General features: G+C 36.5%; 1 long non-coding RNA gene across 1 annotated transcript in view; it reads right to left on the bottom strand.

Annotated features, from left to right (window-relative positions):
- Positions 1-17996, bottom strand: part of LOC311583045 — a 31870-nt gene that overhangs the window by 2112 nt on the left and 11762 nt on the right. Inside the window, exons 2-3 of the long non-coding RNA XR_014774374.1 lie at positions 16900-16943; positions 16066-16147 (exon numbers count right to left, since the gene is read on the bottom strand). This is a non-coding gene — a long non-coding RNA (uncharacterized lncRNA). The remainder of the gene's footprint in view (positions 1-16065; positions 16148-16899; positions 16944-17996) is intronic.

Below are 17996 nucleotides of genomic sequence, written 5' to 3' on the forward strand. Positions count from 1 at the left end.
ATTTGAAAAACTGAGGCTCAATTTATTGTTTTACAACTCTTCAGTATAGAACTCACATCCACTATAAGAATGGTAAAGACAAGTTCTGAAGTGATCTCAGGATTTAAATTTTAGATTTACTCATGAAATAACCATGTTGTTGCTGTCTGAATGTACCAGGGACTAACATTAAAAATGATTTTTCAAATTAACTTCAATACAGGACACTCTGAATAAGAATAATAAACACTTATTAACTTGGCTTGTGTTAGTATATCATTTATATGGAAAGTAAATTAACTAGATGATAGATAAATAGATAACTCAATAGGGGATAAAGATAGACAATCAAGTAAACGATCATTTAGTTGTTGAGATCTAGGAAACAAAGTACTGGAAGTGGAAGAATTTGTTTTTAAGAAAACATTTTTAAAACCTCAAGCATATTTTTCAATAAAATATTTATTCAATATTTTTAGAATTTCATTTGAATTTCCCAAATAATGCATCCTCTTATTGAGCACACTCAGCATGGAACTCACCTGCTGCCTCTTTTCTTTGGTTTCAATGGACTCTAAATATTACTTCACAGCTCTTTATTACACAGAAACAGGATACCTTTCATCTTCTGTCCTCAGGAAGACATAGCTTAGCTCAAATATATCCTACATGTATACTAATATATTATTGCTTTAGTAATTATATTAGATGTCAAAGTGTAAATAACACATAAAAATAAAAAAGAGACAACTGTAACACCTGCTACTATAAACTGTAGATTAAATAGTAAATACCTTGTTTTTTTTCTACATATCAGATGACCTAAAAGGACTAGTAAATGCTAAAAGTCATGTCTGTTCCCTGTTAATGCCACAGAGATTTAATCATTTATTGCAACCCTATTGACATAACATCATCAAAATTAGCTTAGAGAAATATATTCTACATCACTATAGAAATATGGAAAAAAATTCATATTGTGTCACCAGAAGTCATAAATGGTTTACCAAGGTTGACCAGATAAAAGAAGTAATTAAATCATTTGAGTACAAACTATGAATCCATATAGTATAAATTTTGGAATTACACTTTACACTCATAGGGATTGAACTTCATAAGACTGATGATGTTTTCAAGTAGGTATAATATAAAAGCACTCTCTGTCTTACCAGACCTTTGTCAGAGTCACTGCATTCAGAGATTGAACCTCAGTATCTGCATAATCTCAAAAGTTCAACAGAAGTTTGAGATTTTAGACCATGGCGGAACAACTTCTGTAAACACAGAGAGCCTACTATTACTTAAAAATTAAGAGCGATTCTTTGGAGTCCTTTCCACCATGGCTGGCTCTGTCCTAAACCATCCTGGTGCCTTGCCTATATCTGTGGTCTCTATTCTGGTGTTCACACTAACATCCACTGAGAATTTGAGAACTTCCCCTGATGGATGCAAGTGGTAAATGTCCACTCTGTGTGTGTGTGTGTGTGTGTGTGTGTGTGTGTGTGTGTGTGTGTGTACATACATATATAATTTCTACATGTGTATATTATATAATAATATTTAATATATAATTATTATACCATGTATATTTGTGTATTATTGTATATATTATATACTGCATATATATTTCCTTATATACACAAAGGGTCAATGTACCAGAAAAGAAATATCAGTAATTTACTAAAGATGACAAGGTCAAAGAGGGATGAGGGGCTGGAGCATCCTCAGCTGGGACACTTCTTGGCCACAATGAGGACAAGGACAGCCAGAAGTCTCAGTTCCTGCAGAGCTCCCTCTGTCAGTCTTCAAGAAAGTGTGTATGGGGAAGCCTGGTCCCATCCAGGCTCCTGGTTCAGTGGAGATTCACACCGACCCTCATGGCCTCCAGCCATTTCCAGGCCAGGACCATTTTGGTCAATAACGTCACATCAAGAAGCATAATCTGGGTGGACACTGGTCAAACTTTCCCTGGTAGGGTGATCCTGGCTAGTAGGACACTCATCATACTCTGTCCTTTTAAGAGGATCCTGGCTTAGAAGGGAAGAAACAACCTTATTTTAAGGTTTTACTTTCTAAAAAAAATTCCATCCCAACTGAGCCACTGGAGCATCCCATTTTGGAGGTCCCTGACTGTGCTGTCAAGGCGGCCATGTGGAGAATGTACACTGTGTGAGGCTTGTTCAAACTTTTCTCTACTTCAATAGTCTAAGTCCCCAAAACTTCTTTGTACAGCAGTTAACTGTGTGGGTATGGTTTGTGAACTCATACTTTTAACCTGTTTTTTTTATCACAATCCTAAAACACAAGCGACTCTCTTTTTCTTCTGTGGATTAATTTGCAGTATCTTCACTTTTATTTCATTTGTTTAATACCTTGTCTCTTATCCTTTCTATTTTTGGTTCGGTGTACCTTTATATTTGTCAATGCTTATAGCATTAAATATGCATAGGTTCATTTTATTTATTTATTTATTTATTTATTTTCTCTCCTAAAAGGTTGTGCAACGGTATCTCTAACTACCTTGATGCAGTATAGTCCCACCTAACACCAAACTCATGGAAATGCGCCCTAGAACTAGTAGTTGTGACTATTCCCAGCTATGACTTTTATCGTACTTTTCTCTGTCTCACTCATTTCTTCTGCTAAATCTGATTACTGTTCTTTTGCTAGCGTTAGTGATATTAAGTTAGGTTGTTTATGTCGCTTTCTGTCTTTATGGATGTTTATCATAATAAATATTACTATTACTGACATTACTATTCTGTTTTTAATACTGATTTTATGAGTATGTCAACACTCTTACAAGCAACAAAAATAGAAATGAGATTAATTCAAGCCAAAACTTTCTGTACAACAGAGGAAAACACATATAGAGTCAAAAAAGACCTGCAATATAATGGGATATGTGTGTAGACCATGCATCAATTAAGGAGCGAATCTCTAAAATATTTGACAAACTACCAAATGCAAGCGAAAATAACACATGCGATGAACTAATTTTAGAAGGCCTCAGTGTTTTATCTCCAAGGAAGCCATACAAAAGGCCAACAGGCATGTGCAAAAATGTTCATTATCAGTTGTGTCTGGGGAAATGTAAATCAAAACCACAATAAGATTTCTCCTCACACCAGTCACCGTGGCTATTATCAGAAAAAGATAGATGGGAGAAAGTGTGAGCAAAATAGTCAAAGAAATTGCAATCATTGCAAACTATTCTTGGACCTGTGAAATGATATAGCTACTGTGAAAACAAACAAACAAACAAACCAGAATCTAAATTTCTAAACATGAAAATAGAATTACCCTATAACTTGCAGTTACACTTGTGAGAATTTATCCAAAAGAATTGAAATCAAGATCACAGAACAGTTCAGTATACACACTAGTCACCAGACTCAAAAGGTAGAAAAGTCTCAACACTCTAGTTTGCAGCAGAATTGCCTGAAATGGAGCAGTGTGTGGTGAAAAGCTGGCGAACTTTCACGGAGGAGGAGATTCTACAAATTGCGGCTGCGTGGTTAAACTGGAAGATACGACTCAAGGCAGAATAATCACGTTCACTTAGGTAAGGTTAGTAATGTCTAGACACCTGCTAGGCAGCATTGTCACTGTAGCCAATCAACCAGTATTACACATTTAGAAGTCTTTGACAGGAACGTTCTCTTACGGTGTTCTTATACTATAATAAGATAATTTTTAATGAAAAGGTGTTACCCTATTACTGGAAGTTTAATTCCTGTATATGAATCCATAGGTTACATTTATTTTTAAAATCCTCTACCCTAACATACGTTTTCCCCAGGGGCTAAGATAAGAAATTACAGACTTTTCCTCGCACATTACACTTCATTTAACTTTCAGCTCTGCCTCTTTAAAGAAATAGTGATAAAGTGCTGCATATAAATGAAGAGTTGGTGAAGAGAAGGTGCGAATTGGTTGCCTGGGGCATTGTGGGAGGATCCAGTGTTCCTGCCACAGTGATAAAACACTGTGGAGCTGCAAGGAGGTGGAGGCTGCTCAGCATGCTGAATGTAGCACAGCTTCCTCACTTTTCCGCTCTTCAAAGCCGGCTAATTTTATAATTATCTGAACGTTGACTAATATTCATAATTACTTTAACCGAAATATTCGCAATCTTGTTCTACAATTTTCCTCCATCATAAACTTTCATTATTTATCTAGAAAAAATATTTTCAGAATTACCTTTGAATGTGATTCATGTATTTTTTCACATATTCCCATGCATTTATATATATGACATAAGCAGACTTATCTTTCGAATCCTTTTTTTTTTTTTGGTTAGTGAATGAAACTTCTAAGACATATAATGAAAACACAGTAGCATTGAACTCATGATGAATGCTATTTTTGTGTGTGTGAGTGCATATTCAAGTGTGTGTACACGTATGTGGAGGTCAGTGAACACTGTCAACTGCTGAGCTCAAGTAGACTCCCTCTTTCTTATTGAGTTTGGATTTCTCACTGATCTTGGAATTCACTGACTCAGCAGGACTGGCCAGGAAGCTCAAGGATCTTTCAGTCTCCACTTCCCCAGTGCTGGGATTACAGGTGTTGACCATACACCTGGCCTTTGTGAAGTTCTAGCTAGCATACTCCTTCCTGAGACATTTCATCAACCCTGCATAAGCAGTATCTTATTGTATGTCCATATTAGGTACAAATTTTTTCACATATATCTTAAGTAATTTTCCACAAAAAGAAAATTCAAATGCTGTATGTGGTTTATGTAGACAGCAGGGACTGACTCTGACATAAACTCTGGTGCCCCATATTTGAGCACCTCCCCTTGGTGGGGGAGATCTAATGTCACTCAAAGAAAGAATAAGCAGGACACCAAGATGACACTTGATAGCCTATGACCATATAGTGGGGGAGGAGATCCCCTTTGGTCTTAGACCTCAGGGAGGGGAATAGAGTGAAAGCAGGAGGGAGGGAGGAACTGGAGGATAAAAGTGTTGGGATAACAATTGAGTTGTAATCTGAATAAATTAATTAAATAATAAAAAAGAAAAAAACACCCCTTCTTACACTAAGAAATACATTGCATTGAAATCAGACCTCAAAACTGTTATCCCTGTTTTGAATCGACTCATTTATCCTACCAATTTCTTTGATTTAGCTTATTTAATTGAGTGATGGTGTTGATTTACATAGGTGATGATTACATACTTATGAATAATATAAACAAACATAAAGTGATAAGAGTAATTGAGAGTCTGTGATTCAGAAAATTGTTAATGACTGATTTATTTGTCAATCCTTATGTGAGCTATAATTTTTGCATAAAAGTAAAATACAAAGTAAAATAGCCCCATTATTATAGATGAGTTAAAATTTCTTGTTTTTGTACTCATCTCTAATTCTTCATATTTCAGATTTTTATTTTGCCTGAGTGCCTACATAGAAAGAGCAGTGAGAATAATATGTAAAGTACTATTTGTTAATGTAGGGCTCTTTGTAAATAGCCAGAGAAAAGAAGCTTGATATTAATATTGTATTGGAAAAGAGCTTGCAGGAGTGAGGAAGGGGGTAAGGGAAGAGGGAGACAGGGAAAGGAGGAAAGCAATGTGAATGGAGATTATCCACTGGAGTTCAGTTTCAGTGATGTAAGTTCCTGTCTCCCTGCTTCTAACCTGAGCTTCTTTTGTGGGTCATTCGACATCCATAGCCATGGATGTTGCCAGCGCACAAAACAGCATGACTTGAGTAAATGTGCAGTTCTCTTCCCTGGGAGGCTGTTGGACACCAGCCCAATAATGCAAGAAGAGAAGAAGACAAGGAGAAAGACCCTTCCAGGAGCCACATCAGGGAGCTAGTTCAACTTTACTCAGGGAGAAAAAAAAAAGTTATATAGTTCTTGTGGAGAGGGTGCAGGGCTTCCAGGATAGGTGTACATAATTTGTTGAAATTAGACACTTTGATAATGTTTCATATGCATTTGGGAGCATGTTCCTATCATATAAATGAGAACACAGTACGTAATTATCCTATAGGCGCTGTAAGAGGATAGCTAGCAGTGAGCTGTGTCCAAGGCCATATATCAGATGTGGTTATGGGCATCTGTGCCTAAAGACACTCTCCAGATAAAGTCAGGGAGAGAGGAGTCCTGCATCTAATGCCAAGCCATCTGGACTGGGAGAACTGCAACCTCAAACAGTAGGGTCCTTCTAGCATTGATTTATTATATTATATTTATTATATTATATTATAATACATCATATCAGTTATATTATATTTATTATTATACATTATATCAATTATATTATGTTATATTTATTATATTATATTATATATTAATCATACAAGCAGTATGAATTGGAAATGCGTTGCCTGCAAAAGGTGAATCCAAGCTTGCCCAAAGCAGCAATCTATAGCAATAACCAACAGTGGAGGCAGGTGTCCTGTTGTAGTGTATAGTAGACACATCAACCCAGAGACATAGTGGAAAACATTTCTTCCTTCCTTCATTTGTTCATTTACAGCAGTTCACTGATGTTGGTAGTATCAATTGGTTTCTACATACTTTCTCTTTCAGTCCCTTTTCTTATTTATGTTTTGTGGTCACCAAAATGTAGCTTAGCATGCCTTGCTAGAAAGAAATGGAATATTCTATCAAATTGTAGGGTTTGAAAGGGGTAATTAATTTTCCCGGGAACCTACAAATTTCACATGTATTGTGTTCGGTATTATTGAACCTCCAAGGACATACATACATTTTCCCCTTATTATTCAAAACTGATGTTGCTAATGGGGATTGTTCTCTCAGCCACTGAAAAGATGGATGTGTGACTAATGGTGCTTTCCGTCCCACATAAATGTGCGTGCTGTCCTTCAGCTATGACTTACTGTGACTGAAGCTATTTACCACAAAGTCTCTTACACTCTCTGCCTTTCCAACACCTTCACTGAAATAGAAACACCTCCTTTCACACTGTATTGTGTAGGACTAAATTGGCTTTGCATTAAAAAGTAAAAATTTCTCTTCTCAAGAGAGCTGTCTTTAGCTTCCATTCTAATGCTTACAAACACTCACCTGGAAATACAAAGCAAAGAATAAAAACTGTGGGGAGGGCATGTGCACTTTTCTCATTAAATGCATACAAAAAGACTAATGTAGTAAAATTACAGATTTCCTGTGTTATACAAAATGCTGTTTATTGGATTTTGCTGTTTCTATTAGATATCTATCAAATTCTTGTCATTTTTTTCTTAAAAATTATGGAATGGAATAATTTTGTTAACCCAGTTTAGTTGCCAAGTCTCTATTACTAGTCTGAATCCTTACCAGAGATCATGAAAATACTTATCAAAAAATATGATACTTACAAAATATATGGGTTTTGTTCCTATTATCGTGTATTTCTTGGTTCTGTTCTTTCATTTCCATTTGCTTAGCCAGATTATCATTACTTACTTATTCTACACATTCTACAAGACAGTCATCTTACTCAATATTACACACTCCTAAATTATTGTATGTACCTATGATGCAATGCCTCATTCTCTTCTGCAGTCAACTTAATATATGATATTAGTAAAGCCACCATAAGCTGGAACTAGAGATCTATCAGAAACACCTGCTACTGCATAATGCCCTCATATCATATCAATGCCTCTCATCCCCGAATACTATGTTTCTCAAACCCATAGTGTTTCAAGATGGATAACTCTCTGCTTCCATATTTAAGTCTCATAACCTGATGATTACAACAAGAAATTATTAAAATATGAACGTGGATCTTACAATCACATTTGCCAGATCAGAATTCACCTTGCATCACAGGCACACTACGTCTTTTAAAATAGTAGTTAGCCAGAGATTTCCATTTCAGTTCATGCTTAGTAGAAAATGACTATAAGGCTTCAGGTTGTTCATCAGATCTGGAGTAATATATGTGGATGATAACAATAGTTTTCTGGATATAAAAAAAAATCTCTAGAGCCTATTTTCCAGTTGAAGGAATTAACTGCAGTCTAGGAAAATTCATACTACATCAAAAGGAAAGGGAACATTTTAGTCTAAGAACAACTGCTTCAGCCAAGCCACCTATGAGTGTTATGGGTGGGGTCTCTTCAGTATGTGATTAACAGAGTAAAGATCTCTGAGATCTTCCATACTTCAAAGAACATGTTGTACACAAGAAGTTCTTTTCTTGACTCGCTGGGAGATGAAGGTCACAGGAAAGAGGATCACACACAGATACTTGAAGCATGGGCCACATCTTGGTAGCTTGAAAGCACCGGGAACTCTGGGAAAACTTGATGCACTAAGTGAATTCCCAGGTGGCAGCCATGTTTTTAGTTCTTTTGTACCAAAATGACTCAGAAAAAAAAAAGAGAGAGACTTATTTCCAAATATCCAGTTCGTAGTCACAATTTCTACCCTTTTCCCAGATTGTTTTTAGTTTCATGTCTGCTGGGATTCCAAAGCTACTACAAGAGATGTCTTGCTGCTTAGAAAATAGAAGATTCAACAGAGAGAGAGAGAGAGAGAGAGAGAGAGAGAGAGAGAGAGAGAGAGAGAGAGAGAGAGAGAGAGAGAGAGAGAGAGAGAGAGAGAGAGAGAGAAGGAGAGAGATATCATTTTGAAAACCCTCTATGTATTTCTTCTTTCTTTGTTTGGAGAATTATCATTCTAAAAGGATCAATCTAGATGTGATGGAACAAAAAGTTCATTGCCACCCCACATCAATCTTGGTGTCTTCTGGGACATATATCTATTTGGACTAGCTAACATGAGGTCAACACTTGTCTTTTATCAAAAGAAACAGTCCCAGATGCTCAGATTAAGAACATGTTTAACCTTGTGAAGGTCCCTTGCATTTGCAACACCCAAGTGAGATGGCAGGACTTTCTTCTCGGAGCCTTTGTGAATCTGCATGCATCCATATAAAGGATATATAACCTGATATTGAAATGTGATTTAGAAGGACACCCTGAGGCTCATCATGAACAAAAGCATCTTAAAATGTTGACCATAATAAAGGTAGTGGCTGTAGTTATTTCAAGACCATAGCTTCTACTCAACTAACAATGACGTTACATCTCAGTAAACACACTTTAACTTGAAAATGTGTTTAATACTCTGAGCCAACAGAACATTATAGCTCAGCCAACAGTACACTGTAGAATATGAGTTGCTTGCCCTTGTCACGATGTGGCTGACCAGGCATTGTAGGTCATTGCTACTGCCTTTCCACAGACTATTCCTTAATGGACCTCACCAGCAAATAAAGAGGCCATAATTCAAGATTCAAACTATAACCTCTCCAGACTTTATTATGTCATAAAGTTAAAAAAAAAAAGAAAGAAAGACAAGTTAAGGGTCATCCTCATATCTTTAGATTTTCTTGCCTGTGTCCTAATGTCACCAACTTATACAAAAGTTCTAGTAGTCTAAATATTGTCACTGATTATTCTTAACACTAGACTTATAAATATGGTTCAAAAATTCTTAAGAGACTGAGGGGGACCTCCTCCCCCTGAATATGGTGCTAGGGTATCAAGTCAGTCATAGGGAAGAGGGATTGGGGTAAAAGTGGGAGGGAGGGAGGAATGGGAGGATGCATGGGATGGGATAGAAAATGAGATGTAATATGAATTATTTTATTTTTCAATAAAAATGTGTTTAAAATAATAATAAATAAAAGAGAAACCAAAAAAATTCTTAAGAGGGTTTCTAAGTTCACAAAAATTGGTTACATATTCTTTATTCTATCAATCAGCCTTGCTTGTGCTATACCCTTCTAAAAGAATGCCTGAGCGTCTTTCTCAAGTATCATGGTGCCTCATATGTAACACAGGATGCTTTCAGCACTCTTTTCTGAGCAAGAAATAAGATCATTTTATGCTGATAGCCTACGAGTTGGTAATTACTAAACAAATTCCGTGTTTTCAGAATGTTATCTTTATGTGGAAGAAAACACTTCAGAGAGCATCTTGCAAAATCTTTTTGTCAGTCTTCACCTCTTTCACGGGAGCCCGCACTCTTGTGTTCAAGGTTGAACCTCAGAGGGCTTAAGTTCTCTGATTTTCTTTAGACTTAATGGCTGCCAATCCTCCTACTCACTCCAGCTGCACTAAAATGGGGCAGGTTACTGTATCTGTGGTAGAGAGGTTGATATCAGATGAGGAGTTGAAGCCTGAAAAAAAAAAATAGAAAAGCTGGAAATCCTTTAAGGATTTTGTCAAAATACTAGAACTTCTGGTTCCTATGTATTGAAGCCAGGAAACTGTCCATATAGTTCAAGAGCTATTTCCTCCCACTACCTGAGATCTGATTTGGGCTGTTCCGTAAAACAACTGCTACAAATGCTAATCTGTTGACTAGCTCAACTTTGCAGAATTGCATCCTATCCCTGTGTGTACCCCAGTCACTCCAGGGCTGAGATAAATTGCTGCCAGTCACGTGTTTTTTCCATGGTCTTTTCTTTCTTCAGCAACAACTTCATTCTGATGAATCCCGGTTTGTATAAGTCCTTAACCAATCCCTCCAAAGCCACAAAGAAGGGGAGAAAATGGAAAACACATTCCTGGAAAAAATATATACCTACAGATGTTTAAAATAGCTATTTGAGAAGTAAGAGTACTGCCACAAAACAAGAAGTAGCAAGCATAAAATACAAACAAATCCCCTCAGCAAACAGCTAAAATAAGCCATCTACCAAGCATTTTCAGTCCAACAGTGCCCCAAATCAAATAAAATATCCTGTTACACATGTTTTCAATATGTAAGAATCGCAGATATGTGTTCTCGAGTAGTATAATGAAATTTCTACAGATAAACCAACCATTTCCATCGTTAAAGATATCTCCGCATTTCAAAATCATAAGTTAATTTTATTTATTCCATCTGCCCACTCAGATAAATCATTGTGTAGCTATATGAAGATTTACAGATTAAGATAGTTTTATGAATCTCTGTGTCTAGTAATAGTCTGAACATAACCTTTAATTTCTTCTGAATGCTTTAGTAATTTAATGGGCTTCCTATTGTGTTTAATCCCTTTGTTCCTCTCTGCTGTGGAGCACAGCTAAAATGTCTCTCTGCCCTTTCGTTGAGTACAGAGCTTTGGTAATGTGATTTCTTCGTTCATCCCTCTGCTCTACCCATTAAGGACTAGTGTATCCTACATCCTACGTGAGATTACTGCAGTACTGCAGTTATGGAAGAAAAGCGTAATTACTTCTGAATCTCCGTAAGAGTAGCATACGCCCTTTAGAGCCGTGGTTCACAAACTTGGATGATCAGCACAATTACTGAGGAGCTTTTTAAAACTGATAAGTCGTCTGAGCTCCATCCTGAGAGAGTGCTTTAATGGACTCAAGTTTTTCTTAACTTTTTATTGAGTTAATAATAATAAAAAACGTATTTTATTTAATTTTAAATAAAACAATTATTTTTAATTGAGTTAAAACTGGTGCTCAGACCCACTGCCATATCAGGAGAAAAAGAAAAAGCAGCACTGTGATCAACCATCCAGATTACATTCCATAAATTGAGGATTTGTTTCTTCCTACTGCTGGTAAAAAGGAAAGAGAGAGAGAGAGAGAGAGAGAGAGAGAGAGAGAGAGAGAGAGAGAGAGAGAGAGAGAGAAACCTTTCTGTCCTGTGATCCTTGAAAGAGCTCTCTAAGCTTCTAGCAGAAATCTCAGTAGCAGTCACCCCCGTATCCTCCCAGACGCCTACCCTGTGCTAGGGCTCCAGCTTGCCACAGAGGTGCCTCTGCCCACGGTTTGGTTTCTCTTCTTTCTGCAGGCTCTCTGTCCTGCCCACCACCTTCTAGCTACTCTCCGCAGAGCTGTTCTCCAACCTCTTTCTCGCTATAATCCTTCTCCTACCTTGTTCATTCTCTTCAACCACTTCTGGTGTCTATTATAGATCTCCTCTGAGTAAGATTCAATCAGCTTCCCTTGGATCCTCCTTGTTACCTGTGTTCTTTGAGTCTGTAAATTGGAGACTGAAGAAGACACCCTATAACTAGGCAGGACACCTAGTGGAAGGAGGGGAGCACCAACCCACACACAAAATCTTTTACCCAAAATATACCCTGCCTACAAGATGTGCAAGGGAAAAGATAGAGCAGAGACTGAGGGAATGTACAAGCAACGCCTGGTTCCACTTAAGACCCAACTCATCAGAGAGAGCCAACCCCTGACAATATTAATGATACTCTGCTACACTCGCAGAGAGGAGCCTAGCATTGCTTCCTGTGAGAGGCTATCCGGAGCAGCCCATCCGAACAGATGCAGACACTCACAGACAAACATTGACCAAAGCAGAGGTAGTCGTGTGGAAAAGTGGGGTCCATTACTAAGGTGATCAGGGGCTGTCTCTGATGTGGACTCTGTTGCCTGCTTTTTGATGACTCGTTCCCTGGCATGGCTTCCTCACCAGGCCAACGGGGAAGAGGGCATGCTGAGTCCTGATGCAACTTGATGACTTGGGGTAGGGGGCACCTTTTCTGAGTAATAGGGAATGAGGAAAAAGAGAGAGATGGCAGGACAAAGAGGAGAGGAGGGAATAGGCTATGATGAAGATATAAAGTGAATTAATTAATTTTAAAAATTAATAAAAAAAATTCTCTAAGATAAAGGGACTTTTTCACTCCATTGCAAATTAATATCCAAGAACAAAGGTCCAGTCTTTCCAGTGTGAAAAACTGTGGCGAAGGCAACTCATCTCAGCCCCCCCCCGCTTTTAGGATCTCTGAGGCTTGCTGGGATAGGCCCAGCAGATTAGTACTTTCCCAGGTCGCGCTACTTGCGTCAAAACACTCACTAATGAACGTCCTACATGCTCCTCTCTCAGAGGGCATTACTGTCAGACTAGGCCTTCAAACTCAAATGTCAGAAGAGCCCTTCTTAGCTACCTTAAGTGAATATTTCATTAATTAGAGCGTAGAGTAATAATCAAGCACCTATCCCTCCACCCACCACCAGAACTCCACACTGGTTTATCTGATCTTTTTCTTTTTTTTTAATCAAACACTTATAACTTTCTGCCTATCGTGGAAGGTTTCTTTAATAGGGAAATATATTTTTCTCTATTTTATTCCAAAGATCTACTTCTAATGTTGCTACTCATGATAATTCTCTTCCTTGAAGTTTGCTATCTAATTTATCACTACTTATCCATTACTATATACATAACAGGAACATAATCATAAATTATAATGATTTATAATTTCCATATTCTGTTTCCGATGAGAATCAAAAGAAATCGTTTGTTTCATATGAGTTCTGGATTCTTATATCTTCCATAGTATAACTATGTGCAGTCTGCACATAACAATGATTCATGTTGTACCATGAGACTTTGCTCTTCCTACCTTCTGATTTTATAATTTTCAAAAGATAAAGGGGAATGCTTATGTAAACTCACTGTGGAAAGAACGTTTTCTTTTGACACTGTCAACCTCTTGAAGGGTTTAGCTGTCCATTCTGCCTATGACAACTGATCTTTTAAACTTGTTGCTTTAGCATCTCCATGTGCTTGCACTGAAAATTTGCTTCCCATGATACATAATGTAAGCAGCAGCCCTTACCTTAATGTGTGCATAAAGCACATGGTCACTGGAACTCCAACACTGCTGGGTTACAGCACACCTTATGTGAAAGTGCACAAGAAGAAAATTCTTTTCCCACAAAAAAATACAATCTGGAATTGAACTATGAGAATATTTGTTGTTCTTGCTGGGGTGTGTGTGTGTGTGTGTGTGTGTGTGTGAGAGAGAGAGAGAGAGAGAGAGAGAGAGAGAGAGAGAGAGAGAGAGAGAGAGAGAGAGAGAGAGAGAGATGGGAGATTGAACCCAAGTCATAGGCATGCTAGGCAAACATTTTCCCAGCTGAGCTATATCCCCAGTATTCATATATTATAACTTCTGCTTGTCATTTATTAGCATTGCTAACTTAGAGAGTTGCTAGTTTTCTGTGTTTCAGTTTAAATTTTTATGAAATGGTGATAAAATTATTCATGCTATTTATAGTTGCTGAGAGAGAGAGAGGAGAGTGGAGAGATAACTGGAGTAAATTATCTGACACTTGCATATAGTAAATCCTTGGTAATATTAACTCTCGTCTTTAACTTTTAGAATGTGTCTACCAACAAGAATCCTGCATGATTATAGATGTGCTGTTTGAGTGTAGGTGAAGTACTATTGCCTAGCGACCATGCTTTCACTCTCAAGCCTTAGACATGAGAATGGCTCTGATCCAGACAGGACTACATAAAGCAATGTAGGAATCACTAGGATATTATGACACTGTTTTTAACCTTTTGGAAAAGATATATCTTGGTGACTTATCAGAGTAACTTGCTGGGTCACCAGAGTAAGTGGTGAACATTTTCAAAGAGCACTTTCCCATTTTGTCTCGAGATTGACATTTGGCACAAATTCCAGGGTTGATTGTTTGTTTGTTTATTTTGGTTCTTTATGTTTCTCCCTATAATTCATGTGTATACTCACTATAGAGAAACAATAGTAAAACTGGAAGATATAAACAGGTCATTACTAATTGGTAACAGAGAAACAAGAAGTCACATTGTGAGTTAAGATTGAGTATCTCTCTGGGTTAAAATACTCATGAAAACAATGTAAATAAGGCCAGAAATAGTAGTGTTGAAAGTATGGCACAAAGCTATTGACATGTAACTGTACCTTGATGCAACCATTTATACCTATTTTTTAAAAAGTCAAATAGCTAATAGAAAAAGGGCTAATCATGAAGAAAGAACATAAAGCAATGGTATAACACTTTCCTAGGAGCTATAGAATGAGGAAATGTTTATTAAGATTATAAAAGTTTAGACTGTATTATTTAGGGCATGCTTGTTGGTAAAAATGGACTGAAGGGCTAGCAAACTTAAAACAGAAATTTTAAACCTACACCTTTCATTATTTTTATCCAGTCACTTTACAGCTCCTCAGCATTCTTTAGAGACAAGGTCCTTTTGTGGAACTAATGTAAGCAGATCTCCTACTTTACAAAATTTTGCTGTTAAATTAAAGGCATATATATTCATGATACAAATGCAGTCAGACATGGTCCACTTCTGAATGTGGAGTATCTAAGGAGGAATTCCAAAGATACAGAGAACATGAATCCTCAGATTTCAAAAGCTTCAGACTGGCAGACTGAAGAGGGAAAATCTCCAGTGTGGAGTCTAGCACAGTGAAGTAGCATTCTTCACCAAGAAACTCCTCTTTGCTTTACAAACACTGAACTTTATTGTATGTGATGCATAAGAATTGTCAAGTAACTTCCTGAAATGATTGCAATAAAACCTTGCCTCTATACCTAATACTTTATTGCAGGAAGCTTTACAATATATATTTATAGCTTCCTTCCAATCTCTAAGTTAGTCTAAAAGAGAATTGAATATACATTTCTTAAAACTTCAGTAATATTTTGTCTGACAGTGATGCAAGCACAATCACTGATCCTGTCGCCACAGAACAACAAAGGACGCTGATTTGATCGATCAGAAAAAGCATCTATGTTGACTGTTGCCCACTATGTAAAAAGTCAATGCATAAAACATCATCATAAAAGAAGTAAAGCCATACTCAGAGTAGAAGATAATCAGAGGCTACAAAAATCTTACCCTGTCCTAGGGTAACAATTCAAAGATATATAGTGAAAGGAAGAGACCAGTGGATTTTGGTATAATTGCAAATTCTATTATTACACATCTCTCTTTTGTAAAATGTTTTCAAAGTAAAATAAATAAATACAAGAAAAATGAAAATTTACAGATGAAAATAAAAGCCAAATGATGAAAAACAGAGACTTCTGATTTTAGGTTGAAGTACTGTAGAGAATTTTTTCTTGAGAGAGAGAGAGAGAGAGAGAGAGAGAGAGAGAGAGAGAGAGAGAGAGAAAGAAAGTGTTTGGAAAATCAGAAACAATCAAATCCTGAATCCAAATGACTATTCATTTGGGATAAAGAATAGATTAAGCCATTTTAAAGCCACATTCAGTCATTCACTTTTGTTATTTAAACATCAACCAAGAGAGAAAATATGATAGGTAATTAAAAAGAAAAATTAAAGTATTTATTACCTTTTATAGGAAATTCCTTTCACTTCTTTCAAATGATAGGACTCTTCAAATTATTAATGCTTCATGCTCCTGAATACATAAGCTAAGAAAGGAAAAGAACAAGAAAATCTTTTGCTTCCTTATACATGATTTCCATATGAAATATATACTTAAAATGATTATACACATGTACACTTTTATTTCATAGAATATTTAGAAAATACTAACACAAAAGGAAAAGACAAAATTTACCTGATACAATTTCTAACTAGAAATAGCTTTCATATAATAAATCTGCCAATGAATTTCCTTTCCTTTCTATAATAGTATATGTACATTGAAACATATATGCATGTAAGTGTATATACTTATTCTTCAGTTTAATATCTCACTACAAGGTACTCTATTCTTTCTCCTCCCAGAAGTCATTAGGCAGTAGCCAATTTCCCTGATGAGCATAGATGTAGAAAAAAATCAATAAAATGTGAGCAGATCAAATCAAGAACACTTTTTTTACTGGCTATAAGAATAAAGTAGAGGAAAACTGTGGATATTGTTATTTTAGTAACAGATTCCCTGTCTCCAATTCAATCATACAATGATGTAAGATCTTTAGCTCTAAGATCCAGGACTCAATGAATAAATTTAGACTAAAGAAAGAAAGTTATTGTCAAGAAAATTTTGGGTGTGTTGATTCAAATATGTAATCTCTGTACTTTCAATGGGACATACATGGATTGCAAGTTGGAGGCAATCATGGGCTAGTGATCCTGTGCTCTTCCTGCCTGCCTAACAAATGCCAGGCCAAGCTTATCAAATTATCAAGACACTATCTCAAAAAATATATTCATTCACCTCCAAGAAATCATTGCTGAAGGAACTTCATGACAGGATCAAACCTGTTGAATAATGGTGGATAAAGTATTAAAGAAAAAGCTCTGCAATTCAAGAGCTAGCTGCCTAGAACATAAAATGGTAATGGATAGTAAATTAAATATTAGAAGATAAAAATATTGTAAGATAAGATAAGCACCTCAGTTATCTAGTACTATTTTAGAAAATGAAAAGAATTGAAATGGATAGAAGTGGGAAAGCATTTTTAAATTATAACATAAGTAATTCTCATCTCTATTAGTGAAAATTGAATTTGTCACTGCACACAAAATAAAAATTATGTTACACTAAGAAAAACATATTTGTATTATTAACAGTTGCTTTTAGAGTCCAAACTAAGAGGTCCCAAGATCTTGAAATAACAGATCTGAAATATGCAAATTTCACAACCTCAAATTTTAAAGTCGTGTCCAAAACCAAAAGCAGAGAGCACGATTATATTACTAACCTGTTTTAGCGTCCTAACAAAAATGTCCCGAAAGCTGAAGGAAGTGCAGTGTCATGAAATCTTATAAATTCATAGAACCTTAAGATCAGTTATAATTAGTGGAGTTGAATTATAAATTCCCCACACTGGTTTCCAAAACCTTTGTGTCACCCTGATAAATTCTGCTTGAGTGAGGTAGAAAGAAACAAACATTTTTGGGTAAATTTAAGGCTGTAAGTATTTTTCTTCAAAAATGAAAATTGTATCACAGTATAGTACAATTTTCCTATAGAAAGAGGTGCAGCTGTTGGTGTGTGATAACTGAAGGCTACCTGGAAAATAATATCATCTTAATCAGATAAGATAAAAGTTTAACAAGAAGACTCAACTAAGAAAATATCCAGACTATCAAATATGTACCGCAAAATGTAGAGGCACCTGACGTTTGCTTAGCCGTTTATCACAAAGCTCCTCTCCTAACAGTCCCAATGTTTTAAAGTACAAATCGTGAATCAGTTATCTCCAAACCCACCGTTTCCAGAAAATGTGATTGAAATCCACACGGAGCTAAGCAGCTTGCAACCCCTGTTCCCAATTATGTTCTTCCCAACCCGGGTCAGGCAAGTGAACT

This window comes from Acomys minous (assembly GCF_964271855.1).
Source record: "Acomys minous genome assembly, chromosome: 14".
NCBI lineage: Eukaryota > Metazoa > Chordata > Mammalia > Rodentia > Muridae > Acomys > Acomys minous.